Consider the following 14,693-nt stretch of genomic DNA (forward strand, 5'->3'; position numbering starts at 1 on the left):
CTCTCATTCACTTGTTAACAACAGTAACGATGACGACGACCACGACGACGACGACAAGGACAAGGATAAGGACCGGAAAAACAACAACAGAGAGAGCACTGGGCGAGTTTTCCACTTCTTAAAGGAAGGAGGCTGTGTTCCCAGGCAGGTGGCTCAGCTGCACAGTTCCCTCCGGTGACTATTCCTGGGGGCACCGTCGAGGTGATGCACGAAACACACAGAGGAGGCCTTCTTGAATGTCCTGCCCAGGAAATGGGGACATGATTCCAGCAGTGGCGATGGCTGCCCTTCTCTTTAGGGTGACACACGGGCCTGATGGCACCCGGGCAAACCCTCCCCTCCCTCCCTCCCTCCCTCCCTCCCTCCCTCCCACCTACCTTCCTTCCTTCCTTCCTTCCTTCCTTCCTTCCTCCTTCCTTCCTTCCTTCCTTCCTTCTTGAGGCTCTTGGCCTCCCCCACTGAAAGGAAGAGCCCAGGGCCCCAGCAGCAAAGACCTTCTGCTGATCCTTGCCAGGGGGCTCTCAATTTACACACTTGAATAGGATCAGTAGACACCGTCATCTCATGAGAAGCAGAAAATATCATCTAAAAGCCTACTTTCCTGGTGTCTCAGCGTCCAGGGCTCCTCCTTCTCAGGATCTTGTGCTCTGTAGGATAATTCACATGCTGGGGGAGTAGGTTCCCAATAGCATCTTATGAAATGGATTACAGGATGTCTTCCTTTGAAAAAGATAAAGATTATTTGGGAAAGTTATTCATATGAAGCACATGGATGATATCCTCTCTGATCTATATATTAGAGTTGACCGTTGAACAACCAACATGGGGGGATTAGGGGGGCCGACCCCACACACACCATTGAGAACCCATGCATAACTTCACAGTCCAAGCTCTGTATCGGGGCTTCCACCTCTGGGTACTCAGCAACCAGAGATCCTGCAGTGCCATAGTGCACAGCTATGGAAAACATCCCCTTATGAGTCACACACACACAACACCACACACACACACACACACACACACACACGCGCAGCGCGCGCGCGCGCGCACGTGCTCGAGCGCAGACATCTCAACTTTGTTACCCAAACGTTAGTGGTGTTCGAATAATCTTAGAAGTGATGACTGCTGTCTGATGAAATCAATGGATCCATCAATCAATCTATGACACTACACTTTGTATTTCCTAGTCTCAAAATTATTTGGAATTTGGCTGCTTAGAAGTTTAGCTTGGTCCTTCAAGGGACAGTGTCAGTTGGAGAGAAAATAACATTTCTTCAAATCATGGAAGTGAAATAGTCCTGGACGCTTATGTGAAACATTAACATAATTTTTTCTTCTTTATTTTATAAGATAACTGGAATTAGGAAGAAAATCTCCTCGTGAAAAACCAGGTGCTACCTTTCCTTGACTGATGATCGAAGAGGAGAAAGCATTTTCTGGGCCCATGCAACTTGAGAGAAGTTCTAACTTTTCTGGAAAAGAAAGATTCCCACCCTCCCCTTGCTCGGCCATGCTAGAAACCTTCCCCTGCCCCAAACTCTGACGTGTCCCCTTGTTTGGCCTCACTGTGTGTCGTCCGTGGGCACGGGAACACACTTGCGTTCCGTAACAGGAGAGCCTATGGAGAAAAGATCTCTGCCCACTTTCATGGGATCTGCATTGCTGGCTAGGTAAACCTAAGACATCAAAAGAAGTGCCTTGGAACACATGCTCCTTCCACACTGGTCACCTCATAGGATTCCTAAATGACTCTGGTTCAGCACTCACTCGACTTGGCTGTGTTTCTGTGCTTCCTGACCTAAAGGATCTATCTGGATATGCCACCCGATAGAAGCTGAAATAAATTCACTTTGGACGTGTGTGAATGCCGTTCATACAGAGAGTGGGGACTGCAGGGAGCTCTTGTGGATAAAGAAAAATGGGGGAACACATGTAGGCGACAGCACATAAAGTATAGAAAGATACACGAAGGTTTCCTTCGTTCGCGGGTTGGGAAGGGGGAACGACAGAACATTCCCTGCTTCTACTCTACGCACGCACGCACGCAGGCAGGCAGGCAGGCAGGCAGGCAGGCAGGCAGGCAGGCACCCGGAGTGGGGTGGGGTGGGGGGAGCTGGCTCCTTACCCCACCCACCAGGGACGCGTGCGCGTTTAAAGAGACCAGGAGGAACGTGGTGGCGGTGGCGATGAGGAAGGAGGACCACGTTCAAGGTGTGGATTTGCGGTGAGGGCTACGTGAGGTGACTAAGAACTCGGTGCAGTGAGCGGCCCATACAAGGACAGAAGCGATGGTCCCCCTAATGCTTGCAGGGCCTGGCCAGGAGCATGAACGGGCGCCCGTGTCCCCAGGTTGGCATCATGACACTAGTTCATCCCTGTGAAACAGGATGTGTTTTCTGTGTTCTCTGTCTTGACAAACACACGTCTTTACCTGTGTCTCCGTACAACGACGGTCTCTGCGTGACAGTCGGCAGAACATCCCCAGGGACAATTATCACAGAGACCTGAGGTTCTGCTTGGCTGGCAATGCTTGTGTGAATACTGCAGTGAGATACAGACAGACAGACAGACACACACACACACACACACACACACACACACACACACACACACCACCCCCTACGTATAATTATGTGTATTTAATACGATATCTGTATTGATTTTCTGTCTCAGATGACGAATGATGCTGTCAGCCTCATGATTTTCACACAGGGTTTCTGTGTGTGTCCTACTGTCGGGGACAACATAGCCGGTCTGTGTCATGGAAGCAGAGACACCGTGGGAGTCACAGGAATGAAGACCTCGTTCTAGGAACTGGACCTTCCCAGAGGCCTGGGAGCAGCTGGGCAGGGCAGGGCTGGGCTGGGCTGCGGAGGAGGGGAGGGGGAGGGAAGGCTGTGGCTCTCAGTCCTCTGAGTGCCCGGTGGCAGTGGCGGAGGTGGCAGTGCCGATGGAGCTGTCAGCGCCCACAGGGAAAGGTAGCCACCGATGTGCGGGGGCCACAGGGGAGACATGGAGAGACTCGGGGGAAGGCACAGCTGTCCCTCGGTGGATCTGCGGCCAGGCAGCCAGGAGTGGCCTGGGCCACTGTCGTCCAGGGGGCACCAGCTGGGAACACTAGCCAGACGCAGGGCGGCGGGGGTGGGTGGGTGTGTGTGTGTGTGTGTGTGTGTGTATGTGTGGATGGACAGCCTTCCACCCCTGCACCTCTGTGCCCCACCTGTCACCGTGTGGGATGGCGACAGCCTGCAGAGAGCCTTGGCTGTGGCTTCACTTCCAATGCCTACATCCCATCCAGCGTTCTCTTCGCACCAGCCCTACCCTGGGGTCGCATGGGGAGGGGGGAGACTCAGAAAGGCGGTTCCCAGGCTGCCCCCCGCATGGAAGTCACATGAGCCTCCGGACATGGCCGTGCCACGTCAAACACGCGTCTGGAGGTAGGTCAGACTTTACATTGTGTTACGGTTTGTTTTCTTGGGAGAAGTTGTGTCTCTTAGGCCAGGAGCAACTGGAATTGTCGGTCAAAGTCCTCAGGCAGCCCTTTGACTTGGAGGCCCGAGCACAAGTTTGACACGGTATGTTTCCGGTGACATGGAATTGCAGATGGCCCACGAAGCATGCTCTCGGCAATACTGCCAAGCCTGTGGTCTCACAGGGGACGGTCTCCTCGACCGAGATGTCACCATCTCGGGAGTCCGCACCTGGAGCGACACGGTGACCTCAGGACGGGCGCCCTGTCTGTGCGCCCCATCCGGAATGCGCGTGGACGGGAATGGAGCAGCTCTGGGAACGGTGGACGATGCCAGCTCTTGTTCTTCTGCTCTGCTGCCTGCCGTGCACGGGCTGTGGAGAGGGACGCGCCGCTGTGGAGAGGGATGAGCCGAGTCCAGTGTCTCTGAACCCACCCCAGGCAAAGAGGAGCAGGACAGTGGGTGTGGGCCCTCCCTCGTGTGTGGGCCAGGATCCTGTGCGGGGGGAGAGTCCCTGGCCCTCCCGCTGAGAGGAAGGTGCGAGAGGTGGATCGGCGGCGGCGTCTTTCCTCGGGGCCCCAGAGCTTCTGCGGCTCCGATCTCCCCTCTTCACAGTTCTAGTTGGCGCCCGCCCCAGCACAAACCTACCTGAGAGCTTCCCTGGTATCCGGAAGCGATGGCTTTGTGTTTTGAGGACGCAAGGGGAGAAAGAGCTGAGCAAAGCTTTTCCCTGGAACCTGAGTGTCTATGGGTGTGTCTGGCCCATCACCAGCGAGCGTGCTGAGTGCCACTTCCTGAGGGCAGGTGCTCTTTAAGGAAAGTATGGCTTCGTATCTTTGTGACACGCAGGCCCTTCTAGAATGTGGAGCGAGTTTCTCAAGAATCCCAGCAGAATCCCAGGTGCTGTGGAGGCTAGGGCCTCAAAGGTCCGGCTCCATCCCCCTCTCTCCATCCTGGCCTGGCCTGGCCTGGCTGGGCCCCTAAGGACCCTGCTGGCCTCTAGAGTGGCCCCTGCTTCTCGGTTGGTTTCCACGCTGCTGCTCACAGAGCCATCTTCTCCAAAGGCAGCCGACCGCCGTATTCCTTCCGTGGAGGCCTGGCACGGCTCTCCTCGGCTTGGATGATAGCATGAGAGGACTGACAAGCTGGTCCTTCCTCCAGGGCTGACCTTTTACAAACTCCGCCTTGAAGAGGGGTAAAGTCAGCATGTCATTCTCACGTGTAAGATGGGACCCGAGGGGCCCGTTCCTAGCTCTACCACTTGGGAGAGTGGGGGACTCTTCCGTCAAGGAAACGGAGAGCTCATACTTGATGGTGCGGTTGTCAGAAGCCTTTTTCTAAGCCTCCCCTGGCCCCACCGTGTCAGAAAGACGTGTCCCTCCACCTGCCGGGGACTTGATGAAGGAGAGTCACTCTGGTAGAAGTACCCGAAGCTCGATGACTTCACTGCCGTCTCCCTTTCTCTGGCACGGGCCCGCCCCTGGAGGAGCCCTGTCTTCACCTGGCCGTGACGGCACCGCTCAGGGGAGCTGGAGACAGGACCCCAATGAGGGCAGGTGGATGGGAGCCTGTTCAAAATGACCTACACACCCAATCTGCCGTAGACATGGTCCACAGATCGTGGACGTGCCTGTGCCCCCGAAGACATCCGTGTGGCCCCGGGCATCCGGCAGCCATCTTCTCCATGTTCTCCTGACCTGTGCTCTCGCTCTTTTCTCCGGAGCACTCGCCTGATGATTCGTGGGGGCATGAAACCCCAGCTGGCAGGAGCCAAATGATCTTCCCAACACAAGGGAAAAGAAGAGGTGGGGTCCCGCATCCATCCAATGTTTCTGTGCCTAAGAATGAGTTTCTAAGAAATCTCATCCTCCTTTAGCTCCCTTAACACCCCCCCCACCCCGGCGCCCGCCAGCCCGGGCCATAGTATAGTTACTTTCCCAGATTTCCTCCCTCTCCTCAGCAGAACCGAAGAGATTGTAGGTGTTGCCACTTCTCTGAGTCTTTCTTTGCTTTCTTAGGAGGGCTGCCCCATGTCACGTAAAACTTGGAAGACATACATGCGTGAGCATCTCTCCTTGTGATTCTAACCCAGGGAAGAGCATTTAAAACTCGAAAGGAGGCAAACTAGGGTTCAGGCACCCAGAGCTGAGCTGGGTGGCCACTGGGAAGAGAGTTCCAGACCCCTTCCTGTTTGGGGGAGGGGGAAATCTCCCCCTCTGCCCCTCTTGAGTCCTCGTGGCTGGACTCATCCTAACATGGACTCAAGGCGGATAGAGGAAGCGGGAGCGGGAACACGTGTTCGTTTGTTGTTGTTGTTGTTGTTTTACCTTCTAGCCGTGAGAAGTGGCTGAGGCGGGCAGCTTTTCGACTGTGTAGACCAAGGGACAGTACATGTGTGAGACAGGGATCAGACCGAGAGACTTAGCTTTCGGGTGCGCCCTGAGGGAAGGAAGAATCTAAACAGAGTTTGGGCTTGGGGGGGGTCCCTGAAAGAAGTCACAGTGTCTGTCTCCCTAGGCTTCTCGGCCCCAATGAATTCCCTACTTTGGGGATCGGAGCGTCCTCCTAACTCCAGGTGCAGATGCAGGGAGTGCGCCTTTCACCCGCGAGAGAGATGGATGTCTCGCTTTCAGGGAGACACAAAGAAGAGCCCGAGGGTCCCTCTTGTGTTGGCCGCCTGCTTGAGGTCACCGTCACGCCAAATGATCACTGTGCCACGGAGGTGCATTTTGGCGTGGCCTATCCTGGGCTCCACAGCCACCTCCCTGAGAACGGGTATGGTCAGAACCGTAGGAAGCTCAAGGGCGCCGCCAGCCGGTTTCAAAAACGTATCTGTCAGCACCTGCTGGCTGCAACCGCGAGGTTTGCAAGTGCCCTCCGCATAATTCTCCCCCTCCCCCGCAACGACGTCATCACTTCCAATCCTGGCGAACAATGTATGGAACCTTTGCTGGGGTTTTCGTTTGTTTCTCTTTTGTGGGGTTTCTCTCTCTCTCTCTCTCTCTCTCTCTCTCTCTCTCTCTCTCTGTCTCTCTGTCTCTGTCTCTGTCTCTGTCTCTGTCTCTGTCTCTGTCTCTCTCTGTCTCTCTCTCTCTGTCACACGCGCTCTGATGTTCGGGGCCTAATGGGAGAAATGAAATCAAGCGAGGGGTTTTGCCCTCAGGTTGCCTTGGTCTCGGGTTGACTTGTGTGCGCTGAGAAAGACGGCCTTTACTGAAGGCCCTGCGCAGACTTTTTGACACCCCCGATCCATGGAATCCTGAAGCTGTGGAACCTAGAAATCTTTCGGTCTCCTTTTGATTTGGAAATCTTCTCCTTGACAGAAAGAAGCCCATTTAAAAGAGAAAAAGAAAAAGTGGAACTGCATGAGCAGATCGGTTTTTAGATCTCAGCCGGGCGGCTGCCCGGTTCTCTGGGGAGAACTGTCTTCATCTTGCAAATCTGTACACACAGCCCACAGTGGCCTGGGATGGAGGCCAGTGGACTGGATTGGGCAGAACCTGAGACCAGAGGAAAGAGAAAAAAAATAAGAAAAATGGTGGTGGTGGTTGGGGGGAGGGGGAAGAGGTCTGCTTTGAAAAATAGGAACTGCTGGCAGGGCTCCCTCACCCCCACCCCCCCACCCCAAAGTAGGACTGTGTATCCAGGCGTAGAAATGATACTGCGCCAAGAAGGCAAGCGCTGTTGAGACTGCTGTTCCTATGATGTTACAAACCGAAAGCGATGCTTTCTGGTCGAGGCTCTCCATGACAATCTGCTAAGCAAATCACACGTTGGCTGTTTTGGACGTTCTCTGCAGTTTTCATTGGGAGTGAGGAAGAGCCGTTTGTACATGTTTTGATACAATGTTTTGAATGCTGTGGGACCATGGTATGTTTCCGCCGTGGATGAACAAGGTTGCCTTTTCCAGCTTCCGCTTGCATGGTCATTTCCTGGTCCTGACGACCCCCCCGCCCCAAGTGAGGGAGGCCTGTGTGTCTTTGTGTCCATTTAGAAGGGTTGGTGCTTGATGCCAGCATGATATCCAAATCTTGATTTTGGACTTACCAAACTACTGTTGGGAGTTTGTTTCTTGTCTTAATCTCCCTTAACTCTTGCAGTCACCTGAGTGTCCACTCTTGATTTCGCGTCTCTCTCTGCCTCTGTCTCTGTCTCTCTCGCTCTTTCCTTTTGTTGATTTCTTCAAGGCAAGCCATCTTTTTCCTCCTCCTCCTCCTCCTCCTCCTCCTCCTCCTCCTCCTCCTCCTCCTCCTCCTCCTCCTCCTCCTCCTCCTCCTCCTCCTCCTCCTCCCCCCCCTCCTCCTCCTCCCCCACCACCCTCCTCTTCCTCTTGCTCCTTTCTCTGCCCCCCTCCCCCCTCCCTCCCTCCTCCCCCCGCCCTTTTAAAATGGAAGTCTAACAGACTGACAAGAGTATATTGGTTTTCAGGTGTATACCCTAGCGAGTGGCTATGTTTACACATGGCCCAGGGATCTCCGTGATAAGTCTCGTTGCTGTCTGTCACCATTCGATGTCATGACAGTAGGATGGACTCTATTCCGCCTGCTGTACATGACATCCTGCGAGTGAGTTGTTTATTTCATAACTAGAAGTGGGCACCGCTTCCTCTCCCTCACCTATTGCACTCGTCTCCCTCTTCCCCCCTCCCTCCCTCCTCTGGCCACCCCCCATTTGTTCCTTTTAGGTGTCGAGGAACCTGTTTGCGGTTCCTTCTTTGTGTTCATGTGTGTGTATTGCTGTGTACGTTCTTCACAGACATGATAGTCTCGCGACCTGAGGTATCTTGTGTAGCGCAATACCCTCTGGGTCTCTCCATGTTTCCGCGGATGGCAAGACCTCATTCCCTGGTAGGGTTGAGTCATAAACGCGCGCGCGCCTGTGTGTGACTAGGTAGAGACGTATGCACACAGAGAGCGCTATCGGTATGTCCCTAACTATGGCTACATAGGGATAGGTGTGGATACACATACACGTGTATGTATGTGTCACCCTCACCCCCTCGGTGGGCACGTAGTGGAGTTGCTGGGTCACGTGGTAGTTGTTGGTGCAGTGCTTTCAGGGACTTCTGTGCTGTTTTCCGTAGTGTCATCTGTTGTCGGGGAGCCATTCTGTCAGGCGCCAGGTGATATCTCTGAGTCCTCCAGCATGACATGGTGGTGGTCTCTCTCAGCGTGAAAAATAGGTGTCCCGTCAGGAGCCACTTTCCTCTGCCGTTTGGAACTTGCTGTCGCGATTCCAGATCCTGGGCCTGGCCGTGTATGCTTGTGCAGAGAAATGCCAGCGCTTTCTATCATACCCTCCATTTAAAAAAAAAATGGTTCTGTATTTGATGGGCTGCGTTGGGTCTTTTTTTGCTGTGCGCGGGCTTTCTTTCCGTTGCGGTGAGTGGGGGCTCCCCTTCGTTGTGGTGCGCAGGCTCCTCATTGCCAGTGGCTTCTCTTGGTGCGGAGCACGGGCTCCAGGCACGGGGGCTTCAGGAGTTGCGGCACATGGGCTCAGTCGTTGTGCCTCACGGGCTTCGTTGCTCCGCGGCATGTGGGACCTTCCTGGAGCAGGGATCGAACCCGTGTCCCCTGCAGTGGCGGGCGGATTCTTAAGTAGTGCGCCAGCTAGGCAGCCCCAGTTGTTTCTTGTATTTCAGGGAAAGGTTTCCTTTGGCTTTTGGTTTTGTCCCCGCCCCCACCCCCCAAGAAAGGTACTGTTGGTTGCTTTGTTGACAGTGGAAAACTGTGTTGCGGTTGCTGTTGGAGTGGTGGGGGTCGTCGTCCTTGTTGCTTTGTTTCCTTTGTGGGCGTTGTTTTCTGTTGGTTTTTTCTGGCTTTGTTTCCTTGTGGATGAAAATGCCTGGTCTTGGTCTGCTCTGTTCAGGCCTCCTGCCCACTTTCCCCATCGGGTTGCTTGTTCTGGGGGGGCTGCGTTGCATGAGGCCTTGCCCTGTTTTGGACAGGAACCTCTTATGGGACATGCTTGAGGTTTTCAGATGCGTGTGTGTGTGTACGTGTACACGTGTGTGTGTCTGTACGTGTACACGTGTGCATACACGTACATGTGTGTGTGCCTTTACGTACTCCTTGAAGGGCCACAGCAGTCCCAGAGCTTGACTTTGACTTTTTGGTAGTTTGGCTTGGTTTGATTTTGGTGGGACGACAGGTCACTGTGAACCTTTACTGTAAATCTCTCTCTCACACGCACGCGCGCGCGTGCGCGCGCACACACGCACGCACGCACGCACGCACGCACGCACGCACACTCACCACGTTGCATTGTGTAGATGTCCTGGAACGCGGTTTCTTTAGTGGATGGCTGTTGACTCGCTGCTCCCCGCCCCCCTGCCCCCGCCCGCCGGTGACTGTGGTCAGTCCATTTTGAAATCCACGTTCTGACCTCAAGGGCATGTTCCCCACCCACGCACCCATGTGTTCTCTTTGGACTTTGTCGCGGTCTGTGCGGAAATAGATGTTTGTTTCCATTTGTGTGGGGCCAGAGTGTATGTTTACTTTCGTTTCTAGCTTCCGGGCTCTGCGTATCAGCTTTCCAAAGCCCTTCCCCGTGCCAGAAGGGATGAGTTCCTGCGTCGTTCTCTGAGCGCTTGCCTGGTTTCGTTTCGCTGGTCCCCGCCTTCCCTCCCTCCCTCCCTCCCTCCCTCCCTCTCACCCTCCGGGGAGCTGGGGATCTCGCTTGTGGCACTGTGGGCGTCTCCGTGGAATTCCCCGCGCCCCCCCCCCCCCCATGGCCTGGAATCGCGTCCCCTTCCAGGCAGCCTCCCGGCGGCATCTTGCCAGCTACCCCCGCCCCCGTGTGCTGCCGGGGATCGGGACGCGCCGTGTCGTGTCGTGTCGTGTCGTGTCGGGCCGGGAGCTAGCTCCGAGGCGGACCCCTCGGGGCCGCGCGGGACGCCCGCCCCGCTCCGGGAGGAGCTCGGGCGTTTGGGCGGCCCGGCGCTCCGGCGTCCTCGGTGGCCGGCCGGCGACCGGGATCCGGCCCGGGGACGTTCGAGCCGGTTGTCGGGCGCCACCTGGCGGCCGCTTTTATATTGTCCCTTCCCTCCGGAGCTCCGGCGACCTTGTCGAGGGCTGTGACTCAGCCGCCGGGCCCGAAGCAGAGTTCCGGGAGGCGGGCGACGCTGGTGCTGGCAGCCCCGGTGGCGCCGAGGCGTAGGCGCCTCCTGCTGTCGCCTGAGATTGGGCCTGCAGATCTATGGGGCTGTGACTGCCGCCGCGCTCCCGAGCCGGGGCTGAGGGGCCGCCTGGCCGGGTCGACCAGCATGCGCCCGTGCCCCTCCGGCCGCGGGAACCCATGTCGGGTCGTGCCGCCGCGGTGGGAGAGGAGAGGGTCTGCCGCGCCCGGAGCGCCTGGGACTTGGTGGCCCGGCCTTCTCCTGGGCCGCCCTTGGGAGCGTTCGTTCCCCGACCCCCCCCACCTCCCTTTCCCGGTGCCCCCCGCGTCCCGCTCCGGAGGTGGGGACCGGCTCGGGCCGAGCGTTGAGGCCGGTGGAGGCCGCCACGGGCTCGGTGGTGGACGCGCGTGCGTCCCGGTCGTCAGATGCTTTCGGGCCGATGGTTTTCCGAGCCGGACTCCAGAGGTGAGGACCGGCCTGGGCCGCCAGCGGTGACCCGGAGAGGCTGGCCCGGGCCTGGGTGCGTTGCCCCGTGGGCTCCGGGCGTCTCCCTGGAGAAATGGGTTCAAGTCCCGATGGGTCCGGAGACGTGGACGGACCGGCCCCTGCTCGCGCAGGTGGCCGGCGAGGGTGCACCCGGCCTGTCAGCGTGCCCGCGTGGGTCCCGGTCGTCGGACGCGACTTTGTCTCCCCCCTCCGCTCTCCACCCCGAGTCCGGGCCGGGAGGTGGGGACTGGCGCGAGCCATACTGGGTGGCCCGGGGAGGGGCTCCCGGGCCCGGGCGTGGTCCCTCATGGGGCCCGCTCATCGGAGGCGGCTCGGAGGGGTGCTGTGTTTCTTTCTTGGAACCAAGTCCTGGCCCGGAGACTCGGATGGACCGGTGCCTGCCCGCGTGGGGGGACCGGGGAGGGCGTCCCCAGCCCGCTCCCTCTCCCCCGTGTCCCCGGCCCACTCTGCCACCCCTCCATCCCCGGGTCGACCAGGTGGCCCCGGGCGCTCCGGGGCAAGTGTGGATGGGGAAGTGTTGGGGGCAGGTGGCCGGACCGAGGTTCCGGGGGCCCCCGTGAACCTCGTGGGTGGGCCCCGCTGTCGGGCGCGATGATTTCTTCCGCCGGAAATGGGGCCTTTTTGCCACCAGATAGGTGCTGACACGGTGTTCTTCTGCGTCTGTCGCCGATAGACGCTGGGGCTCCGGACGCGGGCAGGACTCCGGGCTGGGGGCGGCTGTCTGACGCCCGGCTCGGTCCTTGCCGCTTGAGCTGCCCGCTTGGGCCTGCGCGCCGGCTCTTGCGTGCGCGTCCGGCTGCCCCGACCCGCGGTGCCGCCTCCGGCCTCTGGCTGAGCCCGAGGGCGGCGGGGCCAGGTGGCGTCGGGTGCTCGACCCTGTGCGCTGCCCCCGCTGCAGGCACCCGGTGGTGAGTGGCCGGCACGACCCCACCCCACAGGCTCTGTGCCCCGTGTCAGGCGTTCTCGTTCTGGGGTGGCTGGCTGCTCTTTGCCCGAGACGAAGGGGCGCCGGCGAGGCGGAAGCGGGCCTCCGTGTGACGGGTCTTCGCCGTGCCTCCCCTGCGGGCCTCCCCCGCCGTGGCTTTAGGCTGGGTGGGTCAACCGATTGATGTGGTGGTGCCACGCTCCGCTGGGCTGGGCCTAAGCCGTGCCAGACGAGGGACGGACGTTCCTGGGGGACGGGACCGCTCTTCTCGTTCTGTCCGCGGGCTCCTCGCCTCTCTTCCGCCCCGCCTGCCGGGGTGTGCGGAAGGCAGGGGTGCGGCCTCCGGCCCCGAACCCGCGGTCTCCCGCCCCCGCCTCCCAGCGTGGGCGGGGACCGGGGTCCTCGGACGCAGCAGACGCTCTCGCTGTGCCTCTTTGGCGTACGCCTCGCGAGCGGCCCTCCCCGCGGCGGGGAGGGCCGCCCCGCCGCCACGCTGCGCGCCCCCCGTCGGTGTGCGAGCGTGCCGCGCCTGGCCCTCCGTGGTGCTCCTGGAGCGCTCCAGGTCGTCCCTCAGGTGCCCGAGGCCGAGCGGTGGTGTTGTTCCCCTTTCCCAGCGTGTTCCTCGGGTCTCTGCCACCGTGGCGGGTGCCGTGAGCGGCTCTCTGTTGGGGGGGTCGAGACGGTAAGGGAGGTGCGCCCGCCTGTTCCCCCCGGCGGTGGGGCCAGGGGCCGCCTCGTTGTGCTGGTCCTCAGCGGCGTGCCGTGGGGGCTTGAGCTTGGCCGAGCGCACGCCCCGTGTGGTCCCCACTACGTGGGGGGCTGCGCGCGGGCGTGGGAGCGATCGTGGGGGCCGGGGCCTGTGAGAGAGGGGGCTGTGTCACGCATCTTGGGCGTGCTCCCCCTCGAGGGCCCGAGGGGCGAGCCCGAGGGCAGCAAGCCTTACCGAGGTCGTGCCCCGGCCCTGGCCGCGAACGCTCCCGTGGGCCGTGTGCTTACCCATACCGCAGACCCCCTCCCCTCCAGGCGACTGGAGGAGGTGTAGGCGGCTCACGGAAGCGCCTCTGCGGGCCCGAAGGAGAGGCGCTGAGTGGGGGATGACGCGCCCTCGGTGAGAAAGCCTTCTCTAGCGATCCGAGAGGGAGCCTTGGGGTACCGAACCCCCCAGCTGCCGCCCCTCCCAAGTGTGCAGTGGCCACCGTGGCGACTGCCAGAGCACGTGGGTAGACCCCCTCGCCTCCGCGGGAGGGGTGCGCCGGTCCCGCGGTGGGGCCGAGCGCCGCTCTTTGCCTACTGTGGCCCGCGCCTCCCCCCTCCGAGTCGGGGGAGGGTCCCGCCGGGCCGAGCCGAGCCGGTGTCCGAGGCGCGGGGTGGCGTGTGTGCGTGCGGGGTCGCCTCCGTTGGCGAGCCCGGAGGGGGGGGGCCCCCCGGTCCCGGCTCCCCAGTCCCGCAGCCACGGGGAGCCCTGCCGCGCCTGCCCTTGCCTCGAGCCGCAGCCGGCGGCGGTGTGTGGCCCTAGGTCGGGCCGCCTGGCTCGGGAGCGTTTCCCCAGGACGTGTGAGCCCTTGGGGTCGGCTGAGGTGGTGATGGATGTGTGGAGGCGACGCAGATGGATGCGCGAAGGGGTGGACGGGCTCCTCCGCTGCACGCGGGGGGAACCGTCGCATGCTAGGCCCCGGCGGCGGGGCCGGGTCGTGGGGAGGCCCTCGAGGGTGGCGGGCGCCGGCCGGCGTCCCAGGCGTTGGCGGGACCGCCCCCTGGTGTGGGGCGGTGGGGCCCCGCGCTGGTTTTCCTGGTGGCCCGGCTGTGCCCCGGCCCTTTGTCTCCCCCTGGGTGGCGCCCCCGGCCCTGCTCCGTGGCCCTGGCCGTGCGTGTGAGCCGCCCCCTCCCCGTCGCCGCCGGTCTGCCCTCGCCCCTGCCCCCCACCCCTTCCCCCGCCCGGGATCGAGCCTGGCCCTGCCCCGTGAGGGTGCCGCCCCCGGCCGCCACGGCCGGCGGCGTCCCCTGGTGGAGTGCTTGTCGGTTCCCGACGGGGAAGAAGAGGTGGGCGGTGTGGGGGCGCGCCGGTGCGCGTGCGGGAGAGTGTTGTCGCGGGCCGGCCGCGGCTCTCCGGGGTCGGCGGTGGCGGCCGCGAGCCCCTGCGAGGAGGTCCCACGGGGGCCCGAGGAGGCCAGGCGCCGTCGTGCGTGCTGCGGGACCGCCCCTGTGCTGGAGGGCCTCTGGCGGTGAGACCCCGTGTCGTGCCCCGGCGGCGGACTCGCGTCCGTGTCCTTGGGGTGGCCCCCGGGTCCCCCCCGCGGGGGCGCGCGCGCCCGTCTCCCCCGCCCCCGGAGGCTTCCTGCCGCTGTGTCGTTGCGCGTGCGCGACGCCGCCCAGCCGCGCCTCGCCCACCCTGTCTGCGTCCATCCGTCTGCCTGCTCCCGTCCGTCCGTCCCGCCTGCCGGCCCCCGGGGCCGCGCCCCGGTGCGTCTCGCTCCCCGGGCCCGCTGCGGCGCCGCTCCCGTGGCCCGCCGCCGCCGCCGCCCGTCCGCCGAGGTCGTTGCGGCTGGGGCGAGGGGGGCCGCCGTCCCCCGGCGCTCCCGCCCGAGCGTGGGTCGGGGCCCGGCCAGCGCGTTGCGGACCGGCCGCCGTGTCCGCGCCGCCCCCGGTGTGGTGGGGGGGACCGTCTCGGGCCTCG

This window comes from Hippopotamus amphibius, chromosome 15 (assembly GCF_030028045.1).
Source record: "Hippopotamus amphibius kiboko isolate mHipAmp2 chromosome 15, mHipAmp2.hap2, whole genome shotgun sequence".
In the NCBI taxonomy this organism is placed as follows: Eukaryota; Metazoa; Chordata; class Mammalia; order Artiodactyla; family Hippopotamidae; genus Hippopotamus; species Hippopotamus amphibius.